The sequence below is a fragment of the Oryctolagus cuniculus genome, chromosome 2 (genome assembly GCF_964237555.1).
Source record: "Oryctolagus cuniculus chromosome 2, mOryCun1.1, whole genome shotgun sequence".
NCBI classification, from domain to species: domain Eukaryota; kingdom Metazoa; phylum Chordata; class Mammalia; order Lagomorpha; family Leporidae; genus Oryctolagus; species Oryctolagus cuniculus.
In genome coordinates, this window is record NC_091433.1 from 123,293,765 (window position 1) to 123,300,656 (window position 6,892).

Consider the following 6,892-nt stretch of genomic DNA (forward strand, 5'->3'; position numbering starts at 1 on the left):
TCTGAAGTGGTTCAGGAGGGTTTTTCCTACCTCCTTTCAATAAAATGGATTGATGATATTAAACTGTTTCAGGCCCTATGAATTTAAAATAAACTTGGAAGACTAAATTTTCAACAAATCCTCATGCAATCATAATTATACTGGAGCATCAGAACCTTTGGTCATTTCTGAAGTCAAAGTGTTTTCTGGGTAGAATGCAGGAGAACAAACTGACCATCTTCACCCAGAGTCCAAGACTTTAGTTCTAAAATATCAAAAGTCCCTTAAAACAAAATTAACTACACAACTATTCACTACATAACAAATAATAGAAACCTAATTTACACAAAACATCTCAGAAGCCACCTGTTATTTTTCTACTATAGTTCTACAGCATCGGGATAATTTAAAATGAAATTATTTTATCCCATGTACTGTGGCATATCCACTCATTTAACACAGGAACACTGGATTGAGTTAGCGTAGTAGTTGATTTATATTTCCATCAAAAATCACTTCCAGTTTTGTCAGCACCTTAATTTATGGGGAACATAACAGTTTTTATTCCTGTTAGCTCACATGGTATCCACACTCAAAAACTAATGGTCTGACAGTTGTATACACATACAGAACCTTTAAACAAAAAGGAATAATAAAATACTCTTCAACAGCAAAGTCCTAGAAAATTAAGCTCTATAAAGTAAAAAAAGTCAAAATATCATAGTTTTTATAATGTGAGTAACAATTTCAAAGAAGTATGAAATGCATATTTCTGGCTAGAATCCACTTCTGAGATCAAAGTTCACTTATAAAGAAAATAAAGATTTCTAAAAGTAAAATCTGTCAAATATTTCTTGTGTCTAATGTAAAAATGACAGAACTGATACATCTGAAGATGGTACTTAGGTGAATTATATCTTTGAAATATCAGATATTGAGAAAATACTCAAAAAAAGAAAATAAAAATAGTCTATGATCTGTTAGTTTTTAGAAACACATTCATACAAGATTTCAAAAATATATTCAAGCTTATGAATGAGGCATCTTAAATATATTCACCAGACCAATCTTGCGCATTATTAGAATTAACAAAAATAGGGGGCCGGCGCCATGGCTTACATGGTTAATCCTCCGCCTGCGGTGCCAGCATCCCATATGGGCACCGGCTTCTAGTGCCAGTTTGCTCCTCTTCCAGTCCAGCTCTTTGTTGTGGCCCGGAAGTGCAGTGGAGGATGGCCCAGGCCCTTGGGCCCTGCACCCACATGGGAGACCAGGAGGAAGCACCTGGCTCCTGGCTTCGGATCAGCACAGCTCTGGCCGTAGTGACCATTTTGGGGGTGAACCAACGGAAGGAAGACCTTTCTGTCTCTCTCTCTCACTGTCTAACTCTATCTGTCAAATAATAATAAAAAAAAGAATTAACAAAAAAAAAATACAAGAAAAGCTTTTTACTATTTGAGAGAAAGCAGTAAAATTGTGCCAATTTATTTCAAAGAGATTGAACATGAGCAATATAAGTACTGATCCTTTAAACTTGCAGGTAAAATTTTCTGGAAATTTATTCTTTTTTTTTTTTTTTTTTCCACAGGCAGAGTGGACAGTGTGAGAGAGAGACAGAGAGAAAGGTCTTCCTTTGCCGTTGGTTCACCCTCCAATGGCCGCCGCAGCCGGTGCACTGCAGCCAGCGCACTGCGCTGATCCGATGGCAGGAGCCAGGTGCTTCTCCTGGTCTCCCATGGGGTGCAGGGCCCAAGTACTGGGGTCATCCTCCACTGCACTCCCTGGCCACAGCAGAGAGCTGGCCTGGAAGAGGGGCAACCGGGACAGAATCCGGCACCCCGACCAGGACTAGAACCCGGTGTGCCGGCGCCGCAAGGCGGAGGATTAGCCTAGTGAGCTGTGGCGCCGGCCGGAAATTTATTCTTGATAAAAGCATTCAACTTATATCACTTGTGCTACTGGATAAATATCTCATGAAAAAATTTTTCAAAGTAGCTCATGAACCTTAAGTAAAAACAAAGGGATATATATTAACAGATGCAGACAATGCACATTATTCACTCTACCCAGGGTAGATATTTAACTCGCTCTAACATAAGTCCCCAGGTAGACCCTGTCATCACTGCATTCTAGTCTCCCAGTAAAACACTCAAAAGAGCACAATCCATGAGGAATCATTCCTAAGTCTTTTTTGATCCGAAGCCAGGAGCCAGGTGCTTCTCCTGGTCTTCCATGTGGGTGCAGGGCCCAAGCACTTGGGCAATCCTCCACTGCCTTCCCCGGCCACAGCAGAGAACTGGACTAGAAGAGAAGCAACCAGGACTAGAACCCGGGGTGTGGGCATTGCAGGCGGAGGATTAGCCTATTGAGCCATGGCGCTGGCCCTAAGTCTTAACCTAAATGTAAAGAGTCTTTAGTAACTAGACAAAGTCACCAACAAAGTTTTAAAAATACCTTAGAAATATAATTACCTCAATAAATACTGGCGTCAAAATCAAGTAGTGTCCATTACTATTACTCAAAATACAGGACTAGAATACTTGTGAGGCAAGGCAAAACAAGGAAGAGTTTTAATAATAATATCAAACATTTTGTTGTTCATTAAAAGTCAAGTTTTCCTTCTACCTTGAAGTTTAAAGAAAAGACATGAAAAGAATACTCCGGGTCATCACTGTGAACAGACGTGGACGCTGTGTCTTGGGGTGGGGCTTTGGTTGTGAAGAAGGAAAATAAACTGAGCACTCTTGAGAGACTGACTGTCCTGTGGTCAGATGGACCTCAAACCGCATCTTATCCCAGATTATGGGTAATTTCTCCAACTGTGTACATTGAACTCTTCTTAATATGCTCACCAATATACCAGTAAAAAGTCTTCCTGCACACCATGCTTCTTCCTCCTCTCCATTTTTGCTTGAGCTGTAGTTTCCACCCTGTGTGAAAACCTTCCCAAGGGTCTCTATCCAAGCACCAGTGCTACTACTGAATATAATACTTTCCTGCTTGCACAGACAGCTGTGCTCTTCAGAATTCTTCTAACACTTGCTCTGCCATCCTTCCAGAACATAATCATATACTATCTTGGGATGTTTCTAAACTCTTTCTCCTAATTATAAAAATGCTTACACAATACATACTTTGTTTGCACCAAGTACTGGGCAAAAGCATAGTTAACCTTTAAAGCAAACCTATGAATCAGCCTACCATAATTCCCATTTGATAGATGGAGAAAGAAACTTAAAAGTAAGCAAGGGCCCACCACTCTTAAGCAGTAGAGAGCCTGCATCTTAGGCTCACATCTGAGCTCTCTTTAAAGATCTCCTCCTTTGCCACTGTGAAATATGACCTCATGCAAATGCCAGTCCTCTTCACTGTAAGCTAAGGTCACAGAGAATGTCTTACTTCTTTCTGCTTCCAATACTTCATACTACCTAGCATAGGATGGGGCAGATGTTAAGAGCGCTGATGGAGAGAAGGGTAGACAATGTATCCAGAAGGTACAAATAGTGTATTCCTAAAGATTCCCATAATATGTTCTAATAGGTCTTTATTTGTGTGTTGCATTCTTAAGGGTCCAAACAATTAAAGGCAGAAGCCTCTAGAAATGAAACTCTTCAGAGGAAGTGAATTTTTATATGTAAACTAGATCAATGGTCAGGGTGACAAGCTGCTTTTTTAAGAGTGAAGCTCTTTTTCTAGTTCATTTTTTATTAATTTTACTCAAATCTCTCTGAAGATCTTGCTATAAACAAAACGCTTTTGCCAGTCCTTAAACAACTTCGTAAATTCTGTTTTCACTAAATGTATAAATATTTACAAACAAAGGAGACAAATAAAAGATAACTTCTGTTCCAGTGTAAAGACAATATTATAATGTGGGGCATAAACCTACAAAATACTGTGCAGAAAAACCTCAAAAAAGAAACAGCAGGGCTGACTGAGGGTCTGCCTCCTCCCCATTCTCACCACTGGGAAGCCCCACAAAGAAGGGAAATGGAGATGTTGGTAGGGGGAAAACTCATTTGAAAGCACATTAGGACAAAACTAACTTACTGTGCTCATAGATAATGCCCATCAATGTCTTTCACCAGCTTCATGGTATCCCACAAAAAAGAACACCCCTATGCACAAGTTCACTATTGAATAATATAACCATTCAAAGACATACAGGGTTGATCACAATCATACACCAGGATGTTAGTAACACTGAGAACTCAATCAGGCTTCTGCTACATGGCTGTAGAGTTAGTCAAGTTATTAATGGAACTGTTTTCCTACAATGAAGAATTTAGCAGCTTGGGGGAGGCGGGTCCATCATTCTAATATTATACACTCCTCCAACTCTTATTCTGGTGTTCCATTGTATTGGCTACTTCACAAATCAGCACTCAATCACATAGGAAGGGAATTCTGTACAGCTCAACTCCGACTTCACATTCCCACGAAATACATAAGCACATGCTGCACAACTATCACACAATTTAAATGGAAGTTTAGAAATAAGTAGTTTACACCATAGTACAGTTTTCATTTTTACTGGAAATCTCAGTGAATCCGATTTTTGTTGTTCACACACACTTCTTAAACATAAAGCACAGCAGTTACACAGATAGTGAGGTTTTGGGTTTTTCATTTTTAAAAGAATATAAATAATACTTGATCTAGACTTCCAAACATCCATGTCTGATTCATACTTACAATGCTGGAGGTTTCTGAGAGGTTGAATACACTACGCAAGGATGGCTGTCCCACCACGTATAAATAAACTTTTCAGCACAAACGCTTGCAAAAATGAGAATTACTAAGCTACCATTCACATAAGGGGTTAAAAATGGAAGCTAAAGAAAAAAAAGTAAAATATAGCCTTTTCTGGAAGTGCGCAAAACCAACTGAATTGTTAAATTGTTAACAATGGTCCCGGAGCTAATTCAACTTTTGCATTGGTGTAAACCACATACAGAACCATACAGTGCGTTTCCTTTCAAACATCTTCAGGATTCCTATAAGGTAGATGAGACCAAGGGTAAGGGTGACTGTACATGGCTTTCATGCAGCAAATGCTATCAAAACGGTACATTTACAAGCCTGTGGAATAGAGCCTCATTTCTGCAAAAACTGTCTAGACATTATCCTCCTTTAGAAGTTAACCCACGGCAGACAAAAGTACATCTCTTCCACCCTTCTGCTCCCTATTTTCCCAAACCAATCTACCTTGGTGTTTTGCATGCCAAGCCAAACATTCCATAAATAATGCTGTGGTGCACAAGCATTAAAGTTCAGAGAGTTTGTGCCTTTGAAGTGTGTAGTGACAGGACCAAGGACACACGGGTTCAGACCCAAGCCGGGTATTGGGCGGGTGGTTTGAAACTGTCAACCCAGAGAGGCCTAGGGGAAATGGATACAAGCTTCCTCTGCCACCACCCTTCCTCTCCTCTCCCCTCCCCTCTGCTTTCGTTGTGGTTTCTCATGGAGACAATCAAAGCAGAGAAAGCTGAATTTTGAATTAGTAAGAAACACACCAGGAATATGTAATTCCCAGAAGGAAAAAAAAAAGAAAGAAACTGCTTTAGAGGGGTGAGGGGGAAGGGGCTGTTGGCAACATGTTTAAGTGACAGACCTCCCCACCCCCACCCTAATTCAGCACAAATCTATACATTCTCTCTGGATCCCCTTTTGCTCCCAGTTCGCAGCGCTCAATCCAACTTGACCCTCAATCCTAATGATCTGAGGACCTGCACGGCGTCCCCCGTGCAAGTGTGTGTCTCTCAGTGAATGTGTCCAGTTTTCTGGAAGCCCCTGAATCCGGACAGTTAGAGCAGGCAAGGGATGCGCCCACCCTCCCACCGTGGACGGAGTGAAGGGGGGGCGGTATGCGATGGAGACAAGGGGAAAGCGATGCAGAGCTATGCATTAGGGCCAGCGGCTGAAAGGAAGACGGGGAAGAAAGAAAGGGTGGCGAAGAAGTGGGGCTGGGGGAGAGCAAGAAACGGATGAAAGAAAGGCTGGGAGGCAGAAAGGAGGGGAGAGGAGAGAGGGATGTTGGGAAGGATGAGGGAGGGAGGGAGGGAGGGAGGGCTGGAGAGCCGGGAGGGAGGGGAGGCTGGAGGGGATGGGAGGGAGGCAGGGAGGAGGGAGGCAGGCAAGGATGGAGGATGCTCTGCCCGGGACTCACCTCTGTGGGTCGGTGGGAGTTTCTCGCCTCCTCCTCTCTCGCCCGTTCGCAGCAGCTGGAGTGGTAATCACAGAAGGGGCTGGAGAGGCGGCGGCGGGGACGAGGGCAGCAGCTGCTGCAGCCGCCTCTGGCCGAGGTGCGGTGCCGCCTGCTCCGCCCGCCTGCCCCGGTCTCCGCCTCACTCGGAGCTGGAAGCGAAGCCGCTCCCCCCTCCCCCCGCCCGCCCCGCGTCCTGCCCAAGCGCGAGCGGCAGCGGCCCGGATCGCCGCTAGGGGAGGCAGCCAGTGCGCAGGCGCGGCCGCTCGCTCGCCTGCGCGCGCCCCCGCGGCCCCCGTGGCTCCGCAAGACTGTGGGGAGCGTGGGGTGGGAGGTGGCCGGGGCGGCGCAGGGGGGTTGGGGGGAGAGCCGGGCGCGCGCGGCCTGGAGAGCGCCCGGGAGGGCGGGGCAGGTGAGGCGGAGCTAGGGAGGCTCGGCAGGCTCCTCGCCGCAGGTGGGGGGAGGGGATGGCAGCGAAGGGCCCCCCGCCGCCGAAGGGCGCAGGTGCCGTGTCCATGACAACAGCGTTACCCTCCGGGCGGGGCCCAGGAGCGGAGTGTGAGCCGCGAGATCTTTCCAGAGGGCCCGGTGCGGGAGCGGTCGGAATGGGGCGCAGGGCGGGGTCGCAGAGCTGGAAAGAAGGGTCCACCCGCAAGCAGGGCGCTGACAAGTGGCAGGCGGAGGGCAGGGCCCGCGTCCCGCGGAGGT

The 6,892-nt window shown here is 45.4% G+C and overlaps 1 protein-coding gene across 3 annotated transcripts in view; it reads right to left on the minus strand.

The window, feature by feature from the left end:
• CTNNA2 (catenin alpha 2) overlaps positions 1–6,663 on the minus strand; it is a 1,267,385-nt gene extending 1,260,722 nt beyond the window's left edge. Inside the window, exon 1 of one of the 3 annotated variants that reach the window (XM_051842711.2) lies at positions 6,149–6,663. The gene's annotated coding sequence lies outside the window, so the exon portion shown is untranslated. The remainder of the gene's footprint in view (positions 1–6,148) is intronic. The other 2 variants (XM_051842709.2, XM_051842710.2) reach the window with 2 other exon arrangements.
• Positions 6,664–6,892: the final 229 nt, after the last annotated feature.